This window comes from Stegodyphus dumicola, chromosome 2 (genome assembly GCF_044657685.1).
Source record: "Stegodyphus dumicola isolate Sdum_Otavi_A_Nest chromosome 2, ASM4465768v1".
Classification (NCBI taxonomy): domain Eukaryota; kingdom Metazoa; phylum Arthropoda; class Arachnida; order Araneae; family Eresidae; genus Stegodyphus; species Stegodyphus dumicola.
The window spans coordinates 264,775,668-264,794,122 of NC_140769.1; the positions used below are offsets into that span (position 1 = coordinate 264,775,668).

Consider the following 18,455-nt stretch of genomic DNA (forward strand, 5'->3'; position numbering starts at 1 on the left):
AAAGTTTTTATTTGAATATCTGGACATTACAATGGAAGGAGTCTGAGAGGTCCGCGGGTTTATTGCAGCATATTAAAACTAAAAACGAAATGAAGTCGATTAGCGACATAGATCTGAATCAGTTCTTGACTGGACATGGCCGTTTCCCCGCGTACCTCTCTAGGTTTGGTTTGCAAAATACAGATTTATGTGGCGTTTGTCATGTAGTTGGGAACGCAGAGCATTTCCTCAATCACTTGTTAAAGAGTTTGAGAATCGAATGCTTTGGTGATAAACCATTAAGTATTGAAACTTTAAAAAGATTCTCTAGATATGCAATGTCTTATATAAATAATAATAGAGTGACATTTGGTGTATTAGTTTAAATTATGTCTTTAAATATTTCAATTATTTTGTCTAATTTATTCTTTCCTTTATGTATTATTCATGTGTATGCATTGTATGGTGTATTGTCTTTTTACTTCCTTGTACGAAGTAAAAAGGAAGTATTGTAATCGCGAAAAGTTTCAGGCAGCATATTTCATCGAAAATATCCATTTTGACCGCCATCGAGCGCATTTTAACGATCTTTTTGCGTGATATCTGTACGTAAGGACAGAACAAAAGACTCTTTTCCTTCAAAAAAAATTATAAAACTGCTTTAAAATTAATTCTAAAGAGAATTTTTCGTGGCGTCTGTACGAACGTACGTACGTATCTCGCATTATTCAAAAACGAGTAGCCTCAGAACGTTGAAATTTTGTATATAGGACTGCTATAACATGTAGATGTGCACCTCGTATTTTGGTTGCAATCGTATATAAATGCACCAAACGTATATAAATATATTTATATGTATATCCACTCTCTTACCCGGCTCTGTGATCTCAGTTTCTTTACTCTTATATGTTTGTAAATTGTACATTTTTTGCTTCAAAAATGATTGAATTATGTTGTTTTTATCTTCCGGTTAAGGATTTTATGCCTTTAGTAAATCTGTGTGCAATATTTTTAGAATTATCAGCAATTGTTTAATTGCCGCTAAGTCTTTTTTAATTGCGGCCATTGATGTTTACATTTGAAACAGGAGACTAGTGTATTTGTTGCCAACCTAGAGAAACTTAGCTTCCCAACAACAAAGATAACGCATTCATCTATTATTGCCAATTAAATAATGCTTAATTCTTTCTGGAATTTTTTCGAGGAAATAAGGGCTTGAGATTTACTTCGTAATTTTTAATATAGATATTTTGAGTTTTTATGTATTTTTGCCTTCTCGCGAAGTGAGAACTGAATTAATTAAATGAGAAATACTCAATCATCTGTGAAAAACTGTTTCTTTTTTTTGTTTTGTTTTGTTTGCTTAATTTCTTTTATACATCATTCTAGCTTTATTATAGTATTTGAATAGAACATGTGGCAACGATTAGATAATTCTATTCTTTAAATGATATAAATTTTGTGCATTATGAGTTATAATATGAACGAAATATATAAGTTAACTCTTATATAATTTTTGGATTATATAACAGTTAACTTAGTTTCCGTTATATAATTATTATATAAGTTAACTGTTATATAATTATTAATACTGTTAAGTGAATCTAGCGCCAGAGTGTCGCTATGGTAAACAAATACTAGAGTGAATTTTAAAGAATGCAGTTATTCTATTGTGGTTTATGCGCTGTCGGCGAATTAGATTTGATTCAATCCAATAAGTTTAAATGAAATGCAAGAAAAAATGCGTATAATTTAATATTCCAATACAAGGAAATCATGTGGTGTACACATCATATTTTTTAAAATTAATTTAAACATATGTTCACAGCACATATTTACAGTTTAGGCACATTGTAATAACATCATAGATCATAGTCTAGATATTTTAATTGAATTTTAGGCTTTTAAATGATTTTATATGTTTTTAAGATAATTTTATCAATTTAACAATCATTTTTGTGAGCTGAGGATTTTATTTTACTTTAATGTAGTTATTTTGTTCTGCTCTAACCGGGGCTTTAAGTAGCAAAGTTAAAATTAATATTGCTGTCAGATTATAATTATTTTCTATTGCATTTTTAACTATAGAACACCTTATTACGCGCGGGCTTGGTGTGACCTTCTGTAGGTTCTTTTTTTCCTTTTGGGAATTCCCCAATGGACCCTTTGAGGTTCTTAGTTATTTATGTTGTTTTATAGTTTGAAGCGAGGGTTGATCTTTACAATATGGTAACTGGTAGTTTGGCGACATTTTGGAGGCGATAAAGGTTACTACCTGGGACTTTGGTAATAATGTGAGCAGTACTCAGTTCCGATTATGCATTATTTTGTGTGAGGGAAATGAGACATCATGGGATATGTCATGTGATATTAATGGACGAATTACGGTTCTTTAATCAGAAAAGGGGGAAAATCGGGAAAAAATCTGGAAATTTTGTATTTGGCTTTATTCTGTGTTGTGTGAAACATTGTTCGTGAATTTTTGGATCCCATGGCCGTAACTAAAGTGAATTCGAAATGGGTATTTAGTGGTATTGAAAAGGGTAGTAATAAATGTTTCTTTAAGGTTGTGCGAGATAGAAATAAAGATGTTTTATTAAGTTATTTATTTTACCTGGTACCTTGCTGTGAAATATAAGTATGATTTTAAAGATCCTGAAACAAAAAGAAGAAAAGTTTATCGGACACGTAATCAAGATTCTGAAGAAGATTAGGTAAGTTAGTATTTTTAATTATTTGAGGATATTATTTTATGCATTTGTTCTAAATGTAAGGTGGAAGTAAAGGAATTTGGCATTATTGGGAAAATTGTTATTAGCAATGATTTAGTTTAAAGTAATTAGGATTGTAAGGTAATTTTTATTAATTTAATGTATGTGCTCATTTATATTTTAAGTAGTGTTTTTGAATTTAATTATATTTTAATTAAATGATAGTTATTTTGTGAATTTTATGTTTGTAGGAATTTGGTATACGTTTTAGTTGAAGTAAACGTGCATGGAAATAATTTAAATATCTGACACTAAGTATTTGTAATGGTTGCGGTATGAATTCGTTGGTGACGTTTATAATACAATAGATGATTTAGAGGTAAAAGTTTTTGGATATTTTATTTATTTTATATGTGGAAATGTTCATATTTGGAAAGGGTAAATACTTTTTCGCGATTAGGTAATTTCATATATGTTCTTTTTACCGGGTTTAAAGATTGAGAAAATTGTCATGTATTTTCGTGAAATTTTTCTAATTTATGAGAAAAAAGCAGTGTACATGGATATAGTGAAGAGTGTGCGCAATGCCATTTTTGTGCAATTCTGGGATGTTTTTTTAAGTAAAAATAAGTCGACGTGAACATGGTTTAGTGATATTTTAATTAAATGATAGTTATTTTGTGAATTTTATGTTTGTAGGAATTTGGTATACGTTTAAGTTGAAGTAAACGTGCATGGAAATAATTTAAATATTTGATACTAAGTATTTGTAATGCTTTATTATGTGACAGAAACTGCCTCTCTGTGTTTTTGTCTGTGATTGTTTGATTGCGTAAGTGTTTGTTTGTGTTTTGTGTCATTTTCTTATCTTTAGTTTCTCTACTAACCCTTGTTTATTTTTGGTTAGTTATTTTATGTTTTTTGTGATGTTTTATCAGCATGAGTTTTGAGTAAGTGAGATTTGGAATGCTGATTGTATATTTTAAAGTTCTTTTTGGTTTCTTTATACTAATTTTTGTGTACACGGGGCTCGGGCTTTGGGGACCCGGTTTTAAAGTGTGGTTTAGTTGGCTTTTTAATTAATTTTTTGTTTTGCTCAGCTAATGAGAGGAGGAACCACGGGTCTCTGGTTGCCATCGTTTTGGTTTGGAGGAGGGTTGACCTACTTTTAACCATATGGTCCCGCTGGGACAAGGCGGATTGGGTCTCCCTCGAATAACTCACTGAAATAATTCACCCCAAGAGATCTCATCTCACGTAAATTACGCTACAAAAATCTAATTCTCTCAGTAATTATCTACATTAATTTCAAGTTAAATCTTAATTTGGAATACAAGTTTAAGTGCAAGAATTATTTCAATTCGTACGAATAGCTTACTCAGAAATTATGTAAAACCGCAGTGCTTTACTTCGCTAGTGTATTCTCATTAGAATGGATGAATTTAACCCTTGACTTTGCCTTTTCTATATTTTAGCCCCCGGGTGAGCGGTGTGATTGCATTCTAATTGACTTAATTACCGCGAATGGCCTTAGGGCATAAAATTGTACTATCTGGTAAAAATTCTATGTAATTGTGTGCCAGTATTGAAAGAGCCAATCAATCTGTTAAGAAATGGCTGCGACTTGTTTTGAAAATGAGGCTTAAAAGGTTACCAGCGAGTTAGGGTAAACGTAAAAGGTTACCATTTGGCATCAGTTGTACCATTATTGGCGACTTTTATCGTCTGGGCCGGCAAAACGGAAAAGTACCAATAAAAGTTGAGAAAAAGTTACGTCATCAAGATTGTGCCCAAAACCAGATAAATAAACTGCGCGTTCAGCGGAAACTCGCTGTCGGACTTTTGCATAGAAGCATTACCTCCTTTACGTATTCATCTATGTTGGTGGGAGTTAAAAAAATTCGACATTCCGGGCTTCGAAGTGCCCCGGCTGGAGGATCACGTGTGTTCACATGGGCGGCTCTAGATGCCATCGTTTTTCTAAAGTGCCAGGAACACATATTTGTCCCTGTTTGATAATGAAGATTGCCATAGTTAACGCAAACAAAGCTACAAAGTCTAACAAACACTGAAGATGGGTGGCACCTGTTGCATAACTTAGAAATTCAGCTTAAAATAAAAACAGTGGGAGGGAAATGTTTTTCTCCTCATCTGTAAACAATGCCCTTTTTATAAACGGTGATTTCATCCTTTTCTAAATATGAAACGAATTGCGGTCACTGCGTCGAAGGATTCCATCTGGGGCGTGGTCGAGCCGTCTTCCAGGTGGAGCTGTGTCTGTTTATTGCCTCCCCGCACCCTGATAGAAATCTGTGCGATGATAGATTGTCCCGATTCGGAGGCCCTAAATAGCCTTTCAAAATGGAAAGTGATGGGAGGGGAGCGAGACCGTTGCCACTGGAGTTCAAAACGAACAGCGCACCTTTGAGTGGGAAAAGAACGGGCATTGTGAAGCTGAGGAAAAGAAATTGTCTCTGCGGAATTCTGTTTTAATGTTTCAGTTGTTTATTATTAAACGTTTAACAGTAGTATTTCAGTTCCATATTATTGCGAGCTACAGATTCCGTTTTGCGTATTTGATTATGATAAAGAGCACTAGAGGACTTTCTACAGGAAACTTTCTCGTGTCCATATTACACACACGGAAATCCACGAAAACGCCCTTGCAGCCAACCCATTCGCTTGGAAGTGAACCCAGATCGAATTACCAGAGGTTCAGCGACTGAATCACTCGGCCACTAGCGGCCCTCAGCTGCAGGTTTGTTAATGTCTTTTTAAACAATTACTCTAGAAAAGCAGGAAGAAATCAACGTAAAGATTCACGACAAGATATGCGTAAAGATTCATGACACACAGCAATATAAATAGCCGTCAATTAGCTCAAGGATTGGATTGGATTATTCATTTATGGCAAAGCACACGACGGCTATCTGCCTAAAGGGAGGGATGCCTTCGTGGAGGACTTTCTAAGGGAAACTGGCTCGTATACAAGTTACAAATGAGGAAAACCACGAAAACTCCCATGCAACCAGCCTATTCGCGTGATTCGAACCTCCAATTAGCTCAAAGAGAAGGTAGATATGAAAGAATTCTTTCTCGGCGCACCAGAAATATCTTCAATTCTCAAAACACTCACTGACTAAACTCTGAATTGCAGTGCAGCTTTTTGAAGTGCTAAATTTCACAGCTGGCTATCAACTAACTCGTCCTGAATGTCGGAGCCGTATTTATATAGCATACTACGGACAGGATATTTTATAGGAATAATATGCGGCCACAAATACGAAATAACCCCTAAAATTAACATCATAAAAACAACAAATAAATATACGCAATATTACAATAACACGATAGCAAGGGACTTTAAATATTTACAGAAATCTACTAAAATATTAAACTCTCAATTTATAGTTTCTCTGAAAATTTTTCAATATATAAAACTCAGATTACAGTTTACAATGCAGTTTTCGAAATTTCTGCATCTTAGTTTCATATTAACCTTTTTATTTAAGCTTTATAAATCTTTTAATTTACAATTGTTTTTTTAATTTACAATCTTTCTTTATAAATCTTTTAATTTACAAAGTTTTTTAAAAAGCCTCAATTTTATATTAAATTAAAATTTTAATTCTCAGTATTATTCTAACAGTTGCCGAATGGTTAAGACTGTTGAATAGCGGGAGTTGAAACCGGGTTCCATCCCAGGACAGCCAACATGCTGCATCGTCTGTTTTAGTGGTTATTTTAGTAATTTTCTATGTATAATGGGAATATTAGGATACTTTCACTTGGAAATTCCTTCGCGAAGGCCTCCCTGTCCTTCAGTATAAGTTCTTACATGCTTCTCCATATTCGAATAACCGATAACTATCAATTCCAAATATTTTAAAATTTATATGTCAGTTTCGTATTGAATTTTCAATACTGATATTTATGTTATCATGTTTATGTATTGATTTATGTTAAAATTTCAACTTGCAGTTTCATAAAATTTTCAATTTGTAAATTTTCTTATAAACTTATAAAGGAAGTTCTACTTAACTTACCGTGGGCCTTTGTGGTTAGTTGGAAGCATGCTCAGCTAAAAGTCGGAGGTCTTTATTCTCAGCTACCTGAAATAGATCATGAAATAAGCTTTTAATTTCTAGAAGATGAAAATGATAAAAAAATATCAAAATGAGTACGCAGTAAAATAAGAATATAATGAGAATTTCATAAAAGCAGAGGTAAACATAAAAATGTATTTTGATAGAATTTTTAAAGCCGAAATTTGGCTCCAGTGCCAGTTTTGTATTGATAAAAAATATGATCGTCTGGAGGTAGAAGCACTTCAGAACCTCCATTAGTAATTCTTGCATCAGATGAAACATCCGCGCAAACTTCTCTTTTCAATCAAAAGAAGCAATGACAGCATGACCTTGCATATTACAATTCAGTTGACTTCCCCATCTACAGGGCTCACAATGCCTTAAACAGTCCGAAGAAAACCGGCCTGTTTCTCAAATTCAGTTAAATATGGAAATTTTGTAAGACACAAAGAAAGAGATAATGGCCTTAGTTACCTCAACTTCTTCTGATGAAAAACGGTAACTGCATCATGCTGAATATTAGCGAACTATTAGACTGATAGCTTGGATACTGGGATTCTTTCAAAATTCTAGAAATCCAAATGACAAATTTAAGGAAGAATTATCTGCTCTGGAATTTTGTTATTCAGAAAGAATCTTTCAAGAAGAATCTGCAAAAGTAGAAGTTGAAAGCTCTTTGCGTTTTCACTCATGAAGAAGGTCTAGTGTGTTCGACGGCAAGAATTCTGTCCCTTCATACCTGGAAGCCCTTGATAATCACTTCCATTTGTATTCTGTACCCTATAGACAGAAAGTAGCTATTGCGTCGATCGCCCTCCGAGGATAGGCGGAGTCATAATGCAAGGGCATTGGAAAATTTTTTTGTTTGGAGAAATCGGAAGCCTTACCTACAATTTTGAAAGCGGCACTCTTAAAGGCCTTTACAATAGTTAAAAACCGAGCAAAATTAGAAGCCGAACTTTACAGCTCTCACCAACGCAAAACTGAGGAACTCGCAGAATTTATTTTATGTAAAGTCAAGTTAATCCAATATGTTTGTTATACGGAAGGAAGCCGAATGCAGAAGTCATTGAAATCATTTTACCAAGACTGTTACCCGGAGTAAGGGATTTCATGGAGCTGAGAAACCCACGAAAGCTTCAAGAATTATTCGAATTAGTAGAGAGAGAGAGAGAACGGAAGACGTGGGCACTATCCCCTTATCAAACAGTTAATTAGTATAGCACCACGTCCACCAATATCTATAGCAACCCTTCAAAATACATGATGCCACCTGAAAGGTATTCAACGTGTACGACAAGACATACAAAATAATATGTTATAGAGTTACAGATTAATATTCAAGATACATTACATTACTGGTATATTACTGATGCAAATATGACAGATGCAGAACGGATAAAAGGCTGATATAATACTGGTACTGATATTAATACTGATTAATACTGCTACATTACTGATACATTGATATAACACTGAATATTATTACTGATTAAATGGGAATGATTTTGCACAAGTCGGTAAATAAATCCACGAAATTATACGTTACAGAGACTTTAAAAAAAGTGCGAATTAAAATATCACAGATCAATGTTCTAGTGTTACATTACTTGTACATTACTGATGAAATATAACTGATACACTACTGATACAAGGCTGATATAATACTGATACAATACTTTACTGATTGTAAGACTGTTTTTAGTAAAGTATTGTATTAGTATTATATCAGCCTTGTATCAGTAGTGTATCAGTTATATTTCATCCGGCGGGTAGCAGAAAGCACCAGATTTCCTACCCAGGGATGTATATCAACAGCAGTTATCCCGACAGCCGGTCCGCAGAAAGAAATGAATTTAACGGAGGAAAACGTTTTTCAGCAAGCTGTCAATGAGTAAGAATGAAAACGAAAATGCGACAAAGAAGTTCGACAAAGACCGTTAACGTACCCAAAGGAAAACAGGAGGAAAGAAAGAGTCTTTAAACGAGTAGAGAGGCTTGAAAAATTGAAGAAGACCCCCTGCAATTCACAAAATCCCTCTAAGATGCATTTAAATATAGTTATGGGTAGGAAGTCGCAATTGCCTGTAATACAAGTTTTTCTTAATAACGTACCCATAGAGGCATTCATAGACACTGGGGCACAAAGAATCTTTTTAAGCCAAAGCTCCTATTACCGAAAAGTAAAGTTATTTAAAAATAGTACTAAGGGAATTATAACCGTACAAGGGAAAGCCTGTGAATGCGTCGGGAAGCTATCACTTAACGTACAAGTAACAGATGAAATTTTGAAAGTTTTATATTTTGTTGTTAAAAATTTACGAAGTAAAATTATTTTATGCACAGAGTTCCTTAGAGCCAGCCGCAAGTGAGAAAATCAATTTTTCCGATAACTATATGACCTTCCATACGGTGCCAAGGGTGCTGGAAGAGGAAAACGTTCCATAGTAATAACAATAGAATTTTTGTTTAAGTACAGAATTTTAGTTACGAACATGCATTTATTTTTCAAAAATAAAAATTGCGACATAATTTCAATCAGAAATTAATAAGTTTGTCAATGCCTATCCATCATCCATAATTCTAAAAAACTGGCTTTGCCATTTCGTCCACATTCGTTTTAATTTATAAATGCTAGCAAATATTTTAACACATGAAATTTATTTTAAGTGAGAACAGAATCATCTGAATCCCCTAAAATTCAGTGCTTGTATTCGTCTTAACCCTTTCCGGCACGCTACCTTTTGAAGTTGGAATTTTGATAAAAAAAATGTAGGCAGTCTAACTAGGCCTAGAGGAGTACACAAGTAAAATTTTGTGAAGATAGCACTTATCGTTTTAATTCTGTGGGCACACTGATTGAATAGAGCTTCGAAAAGAGTGCTGAAACGAGCATTGTTGTCAATGAACTGACCGATGAGATTCTGAGAAACAAAGAATACAGACTCCCCGTTGTCCTAGATTATCGGTGAGCCCGGTCTGGGCACACCTAGGGTTCGCCGTTTGATTTTAGGCAAGATTTCAAGGTAAAAATTTAAAACTAATATAGAATAAGGAGATTAGCATACAGCCAAAAAAATAACATAAAAATTTCTTTTCAAACAATTCCTTTTATACCCTAAAAAAAATCTAGAAGATTTCTTTGAAAAATGAGAATCTTAAAAAACTAAACATGGCTAAAATATATGGACTGGTTTGTGTTCAGCTGCCATCTACTATAAATAAAGAAGGTTAAGAGTAACCTACAGTAACCTATAAATCCTTTTGCATTCAATTTTTCTGTGCGTACAGAAGGAAATTTTTTGGTGTGTCCAGACCGGACACACTGGGCCGCAAAGGGTTAAGACGACTAACTTATAAGCCAAACATGACTAAACTGACTTCATAAGCTCAGCATTAGGGACGTTTTTGATTTGATATGGAAGAGAAAAGTAAAGTTCATTCAGTTATGTTTCTTTTTAAAATAATTATAATTCTAATTTTAGTATTTATGTTTAAAGCGTATTGTAAACGCTTTAAATTTTTCCTCAATAAAATTTATCTTATTACTATTCGCCAAGAAAGATTACTCTAAAACGAAAATACCACTGACCGGAAATGGCTTCTTAATACACATGTTTTGGGCGATTTTGCCCCGCAGCCAAAAATGGTTGGCGAAGCCTGTATTAAAATGCAATTTCATACTTTGTTTTTGCAGTTCCTTCCGTCGATAACATAGAGGGCAAGGTGGAACAAAAGCAGGAATTTATGAACGCGTGAAAACAATAATACGCTTCAGAATTAATGAAAATAAATGATAACAAGTTAAAAAAAGGATAACAAGTGACAGGTATTTTATTTTCTGCACTTACGAAAAGCAATTAATTTTTCTTCTTTTTTCTATTAGAATCGGTTGGGGGCCCGTGCCCCGAGACGGTACGGCCACTTTCCGTATGAACACAATTCACACGCCCGTTCCCGTCAACCTCCTTCCTGTATCGCAGTCGATTAATTACACTAGAAACAACTTTTTATTTTTTTCCCTAGCACATAAATTAAAATATAGGAATCTTGCAGCATTTGTGTGACGAAATTAAATTGCAGATGAGTCTGAAAACTGCCTGCAACTACATATCCAGATAAAAGTTATTCATTTTATTTCCACGTCTCTTGGTTGAATGCCTGTAAAACTGCTTTTCTTTTCATACATAAAATCGAGCAGGAAAGCACACCACGAGAATTTCTGTGTTAAATTAAATAATTAAAGGGCATTTAATTATAAAGTTATTGCATTCACCAAATTAATGAAATAAATTTGTGTTGACTACATTATTTAAAATAAATAAATTACATTTGTAACATTGTTATACCATTCTACCTTATCAGTATGCACACACGAGTAATACTGTTAAAATTCAGACAGGTTTTTTTTTTTTTTTTTTTTTTTTTAAATGCTTTAAAGAAGCGAAACTTGAATTCACAAAGTATTTAGCTAAAAAAAAAAAAAAAAAAAAAAAAAAAAACTGAATTAGTAATTAATTATAAATATTTTGGGGAACTGTAACATATACCGATTTTAATTACGCGAGTTTTAACTATCATTCAATCGAAAATTTTCACTTTTTGCAAGATTAAGAATTCCTGAATTAGTAATTAATTACAGCACTCTTGCGGAATTACAATATATGCGAAAAACTCTCGCTCGAGCTTTAACTATTATCTAATCTAAAATATTTTGCTTTTTTCGAGATTCCAAATTCCCGAGTTAGTAATCAATTACAAATATTTTGAGGTATTATTGAGTTTACTGCACGATTTTTGTTATCATGTAATCCAAATTCTTCGCTTCCTCGGAGTAAGCGATTCAAATTCCTTTGAAACTATTACAGAATAGCAGTACGTATTGAATTTTAGTAATTCCTTTCAAACTATGTAAGTAAAGTAAGTAATTCCTTTCAAACTATGTAAGTAAAGTAAGTAATTCCTTTCAAACTATGTAAGTAAAGTAAGTTATTCCTTTCAAACTATGTAAGTAAAGTAAGTAATTCCTTTCAAACTATTAGTAGAAATTAATTCCTTTCAAACTATTACAGAATAGCAGTACGTATTGAATTTTAGTAATTCCTTTCAAACTATGTAAGTAAAGTAAGTAATTCCTTTCAAACTATTAGTAGAAATTAATTCCTTTCAAACTATTAGTAGAAATTAATTCCTTTCAAACTATTGCAGAATAGCAGTACGTACTGAATTTTAGTGAACTGGTTTTATCTATGATATAATCCAAATTTTTTTCTTCTCAAATGTAGGAATTTCTGAATTAGTAATTCATTAAAAAATTGCGTTATAAAATTATGGCAAAATTAGCAGTACGATTTTACCCATCATTTAATCCGAATTTTTTGTTTCCTCGAGGTAAAGAATACCTGAATTAGTAATCAATTTCAAAGTTATTACATAACTATTATGTATACCAAATACAGTCATCTGATTTTTAACTATCATGTAATCCAAATTCTTTTTTTGTCTTTTTTATTTAGATCAGGAAGTCCTGAGTTAGTGATGGATAAAAAAAACCACTGCGGAGTTACGATATATAATAAATATACTCGCACACTGTTTTAACTATCATGTAATCTGAATTTTTTGCTTTCTTCGAAATTAGGGATCGATTAGTAATTTGTAATGGAGTAATTACACAAATTTCAAATCTTTGTAATAATCAAAAAATAAAATTTAAAAAAAATCTGAAAGATTTCAGATTTTAAATTACGTCCAAAGGGGCGTTTTTTTAACGTTTTGTGTGTTACCTTTATTTATTAAATATCATGTTCTTTGCACTTGAACCATAAAATTCAGTTCAATAGCAATGTCGCAAAATAATTTTAAAATGAGCATATCTTCAGAATTTCCGATACACAGTTCCGCGCGCAAGAGATAAAAAGGTTTCCCCCCCCCGTAGAGTGTTGCCATTGCTCGCTTTGAAATCCTTGATTCTGTTAATCAAAAATTCGTTAAAGTTTTACAAAATAAGAAATCGATAGTAAAACAAATTTCTAATTTCAAATTTGGTCTTCCACATGCCGATATTCGTAGGAGGATTACGTCATTCTAAATTTGATGGCTCTATGGACCGTTGTTTTATCACAATGCGAGAAATATACATACATTTATGCATATTTTTCATTACTTAATTTCTTCAAATATAATGCAGGACTCTAACATTTGGTGGCAACAGTTTGAAAAATGAAACGTACGTTTATAGTGATTCGACGCAAAATCGCAAAACGAAAACAATAGTCCTTCAGGGACGAAGCCCTTTGGACTAATAACAAAATCTAACTTTTAATGCGGTCTCCCGCTTCCTATACTTATATTTGGGATTTTTTTTTCTTATGAAAAAAGAAAAACACAAGAAGTTTGATTTCTGTACGAAAAAAATTGACCGGGATATTTAATTTTAAAATTTGCAATTTCTGATGTCATTTTCGAGGACTCAAATGAGCCCTTGAGGAATCGGTTAATTAAGTTAGAGCAATTCGAGGAAATAAGCTTAAATGAAATGCAGAAAAATATGTATAATTTAATAGGCGTATAAGTGAGTCATAGGTATCGGCATCGGATTTTTTATTATAACCTCAATCAAAAATATTATTTCGAACGATAGTTCAGATACCAGTTACCTTATCGGAATTAACAGAACTCCACTCATAGGAATCGGTTATTTTTTCAAGCTATATAAAATTGTGGTTATCTTTGTTTTTAATTTATTTTGCATATTTGCATTACACTTTTGATTTTTACTCATACATTTCATTGAAATCATAAACTTTCATTAATAATAGCAACAGCAAAAATTTAATACTTTAATTGCAATTTTACTATTTTCATATCGTACATGCATAAAAAATGTCTTAGGTTTTGGAAACAAGCTTATCACAAATAACTATTTTGTTTAAGTGCAGTAAAGTGTTATAAATTTATGTTTTAGGTCTTTTGCATTTTGGGAAAATAAAAAGTGAAAAAGAAATTAAATTAAAAAAAAAAAAAGGAATCTGAAGGGGTTCAGATTTTAACGGTTGCTCAAAAGGACTCTTTTTAAAGTTTAATGGGGTTTTATCAGTTAATATTATCAATAGAGATGGTCTATGGGGCATAGCGAAACATTTTAGAGGATACTAGGGGAATGGATATTCAGTTTAACATGGGAACGTTCTATATTTTTTGTCTCTTTGAAAGATATAGAACTTCATACTATAAAAATACTGAATACATTGCTTTAGATATATCGTGATTTCGAGTTCATCTAATTTCAAAGATTAATGTTCCTAAGAACTGCATTCATTATTTTTCAATAGCATCGTGTGCTGTTAATATATAACAGAGAGATTCAATTGGAAAGGTAAATATTTGGCATTTTTCCGAATAGCAACGAACTTGAATGAAAAGTGAAACAACTTAAAATCGTATTTTGAAGGTAATAGTCCGTTTAGTCTAAAGCATTACATTTTTCTTTGAGACATAGTAAGTTCGTACGTAAATAATTTATACTTCTTTATTTCTTACTACATCTTGATGGCGTTTCGATTCTGATAAAGTTTGTAGCCTTGGTAAGAAATTACTAGAATTTATTGAGATATATGAATGACTTTATATACGATCTACCTCGCGGAACCAGTACGTCGGTGGAACCCCAATTGCAGGAACGGTGAACCTAACACGAGGCAAAAAGATATCGACTGACGTAAGAGTCATCAGTTCTAGAATGCCTTTAAATAAGATACATATACCACTAACCATACATTTGCACGCGATCCCTCTCGTATGGAACCCCTATCATCGGCTTTGGAGAACTCATACATAAGCCATACGTATGACTGGCCATCCATTTACGTACGATCGACCTCGCAGAAACCTTAATAATATCCTCAGTGCTAAAGTTCGGTGGAATCCTGACTCAGAAACCGTTATATCTAACTCTGTGTAAAATGCTGTCGACTCCAGATGCAATGACTCCAGATGTGCAAAATGCTATGACTCCAGACTCCTAATTTTCGGTTCCAGATGACCAATTCACAAGAGACACATGCGACTAACCATACATTTCCATACGATTAGTCTCGTACAGAATCCTTAAAAATGGCACGAAAAGTTATCGACTGAAGAACATGTACATAAGCAACGTATGTGACACACATTTACATTTTATAATTGCGCAGAATGATATCTCAAGGAGTACTAGGATTTGGTGAAACCCCCGGTTCTGAAGCAGTGGGATCTAAGTTGGTGCGAAAAGCTTTCGATTGACATCGTACGTTAGACTAATAGACAAATAGCGTTGCGTATCTCCGAAGTTCTAAGATAATTCTATTTGAGACAAGCAACATCTGAAATTCTACAACTTGTGGTTCACTGATAATTCTATATCAGCGGTTCTCAACCTTTTGACTAACGCGCACTATCTAACAAAAATTGAAAACCTTTAGTACCACTACTACAAAGTACTTCTACCACCACCACTCTTGAACAAAGCTCAATCGCATAAATTTACGAGTGTTAGAGAAAGAAACTCGATCAGGATGTTTTGGATTTAATTTTTGAATTTAATAGTTAAAAATACTTTGCTTCTTTTGCGTATCACCTATCTTTCTCTTGCGTACCACCAGTGGTACGCGCTTGTTCGTTTGTTCGTCGCCGACCAGGTTTCCGTCCTAAGATGAAACCAATCGGAATTAATACCTGATCAGCGGAAATAAAATCTACTTGTACAACTAAGCAGCCACCATAACTAGGTGGACTGCCAGATCAGCGACGCTTATTTTGTATCAGCCAAAGTAAATTGTTACAAAAATTAAAGAATATGTACCAACGACATCTTTGCACTTTGTGCGACATATGTGCAAATGATATATTACATAATCAAACTTCGCAGACGAGAGCTAAGCAGTTACAACTGCTGCCATCAACCATATTTATAAAAAAATACAAGTTTGAAAGTTATTAGAAACCTCTTGAAATCATGAAGTCTTGAATTCATATTTTTTTCCAAATCTTATTTTGTTCTTAGCTAGTTGGGAACGGCCACACAACTGAATCCCAGTCAAGGCAATTAGATCCTAATTACATGAAAAATGTGCTCACTATTTAAATTCATTTTTCATAAATTCTCAAATCTAAAAACCACAAAAATAATAAACAATTAACATATTATCAAATTTCATTATTCATAGTTAATACGAAAAACAGAGCAGTAAAATTTAATTCAAAGAACATCATCTATTTATAACGACTCTAATCTATCTAAATCATTGCTTATCTAGGCAATAATTTATCTTAATTGTAGAATAAATGCCCTCCTAATTAACATACTCCGATTTGAAATACAATTTTTCTCAAAAACTAAGAAAAGAAAAACAAACAAATAATATACAAATAATATAGCAATAACATTCAGTTTGCTATTTTAAGACATAGCCTTTAACTGAAACGTAACTTTAAAAAAAAAAAAAAAAAAAAAAAAAAAACAGGACAAGCATAAGAATTAGAAGTGGGACAAATATTGTACTGTGTGTGCGTTTCTAAATTTGATCTTAAACAGTTAATACAAGATGGACCCTCTTTACCTTTCGGAACTAAATTATCATGCGTATGTATGAGCGCTGTGAGAGCAAAATAAAGAATTCGTACAATTTCGAATATGGTGGCCGAAAGCCTGGCAACCATAGCATCTTAAAATTCGAATATATTTACGAAAACCACAAGAATGGAATCCGGCATAAACGCGACCCTTATGACCCAGTAATGTCAAAGACTGCTTGTCTATTTGTAGAATGGAATTTTTGCTATTGTCTGTGCATTTAAAACTCGTGACAAAAATTTAAATTAGTATCTCCCGGCAAGAGCGCCTTAAAAGCATCTTAGATAACAGCCTCGGTTACATTAATAGGAACTCCAAATAAAATTATTCTATCTATATGCGATCTGGGTACACGTGCCGGACATATTGGCATCTGGAGTGGTACGTGTACCACCGGTTGAAAACCCCTGGTCTAAAGGTCCATAGATGCGAAGACACATAATAAGCCAGCTACCTTACCTCGGGTGTATGCATGATGTAACATAGAAATTTTGCAATTTTACACTTCCTGAAGCGACCTACGAAAGGTTTTTTTCACCTTGAAGACATTTAAGGGTGCCTTCTCGAAATGGCACCTGTGCACGCTTTCACCAGAGAGCTCTGTTCAGTTGTCCATAAAAATGAAGTTCGAGTACCCCACTCCCTGGGGTTATCTCAGAAGTACGTGACGAGTCTGGTAATTCAAATCGAAAGGCATGCGAATTTTAGAGGAGGGGTCGGTGGATTCCGGACTTGCTCCTCAGCGGAATCAGAACTGATGTCCTTTTCACGCGTCACTGCATGATAACTGAAGTTTTGCACCTTGCGAAAGGTGATATGTGTCAGAAAATAGATTTATTACAGAACGACCGAATCGTTATCTTTCCTCGTTCATCATTCAGAGTGTCTCAGCAGGCTTTCACGAACTTACAGATGTTCTGAATTGAAGAGATAGTGCACTGAATGAGAACAACAGCCACCAGAGCTGGTAACCATTACGTCAGCCGACGGGTTTGGTTCTGCTAAAAATCCTGAAGGGTTTAGCGTGGTATTCAAATTCAATTACGTGTCTAGTCATAGGTATCGCTTAGAAGCTTGAGCTAGGTCACTAAAGTTTTGCTGTTAATAAACTCTACCACCCAATCTCACATTAATTTAACCTGTACTATATAATTCTGCCTGCTGATGAATCTGTATCGGTTTTAATGCCGGCCCTCACATTTTACGTAAGGGTTCTATAGAAGTCATGACCATTATATCTGTTTCGATTGGAACAGAAACATTTCTATGCCTCGGATTGGCAACAGTCTGAACTTGAGAACTGGATTTTAAATTTGTTTTGACGCAGCATGAATGCTGCCGATGAGATGTTAGATTAGATATTAGAATTTCTGATATTCAATTAAATTCGTTTTTTAAACTAAATTGGGCATTTTGAATATAGAACAGGGGTTCTCAACCAGTGGTAAGAGAACCACTGGTGGTACACAAAGAAATAAAGTATTTTTAATTATTAAATTCAAAAATGAAAACCCCAACATCCGGACTGAGTTTTTTCTCTAACACTCATAAATTTATGCAATCTGAGCTTTGTTGAGTGGTGGTGGTAGTAGTACTTTGCAGTGGTGGTACTAAAGGTTTTCAATTTTTGCTTAGATGTGGAAAAATGACGGCACCTTAAACCACCTAACTTTGAACACAGTTAATCTTCCACCCAAACATGGCCATTTCGAATCCTGAATTTTGAACTCAATGTAATTTTTTAAAATTTATTTTACGTTTTTTGCAAACTTAATCAAATTTTGAGAAGCAAACTTAGCTTTGAAACCAATGTATTACCACTCTGTAAAGATTTCTGTTATGTTTCACATTTAATCACGAAACTCCGCACATAAAGGAGAGATGTTGCCACTGCCAGAAATTAAATATTTTAATTTTCCGGGCGCCAACCTTTGCCATTCCAATTCGCAAAGGGTAAGATACTTGTTTTTTACATTTAATCCGTTAAACTCAGCGATTAAAAAAATTATTTCCACTTTAAAAAGTTTAAAATATTTATGTTTCAAATTTAATTAGAAACTTCAG

The 18,455-nt window shown here is 33.5% G+C and overlaps 1 long non-coding RNA gene across 26 annotated transcripts in view; it reads right to left on the reverse strand.

Annotated features, from left to right (window-relative positions):
* Positions 1-18,455, reverse strand: part of LOC118181616 (uncharacterized) — a 976,960-nt gene that overhangs the window by 40,590 nt on the left and 917,915 nt on the right. For 25 of the 26 annotated variants that reach the window (XR_015039873.1, XR_015039874.1, XR_015039860.1 and 22 more), the window contains one exon: positions 6,737-6,802. This is a non-coding gene — a long non-coding RNA (uncharacterized LOC118181616). Of the gene's footprint in view, positions 1-6,736; positions 6,803-18,455 lie in introns of those variants that run through there. The other variant, XR_015039858.1, reaches the window with a different exon arrangement.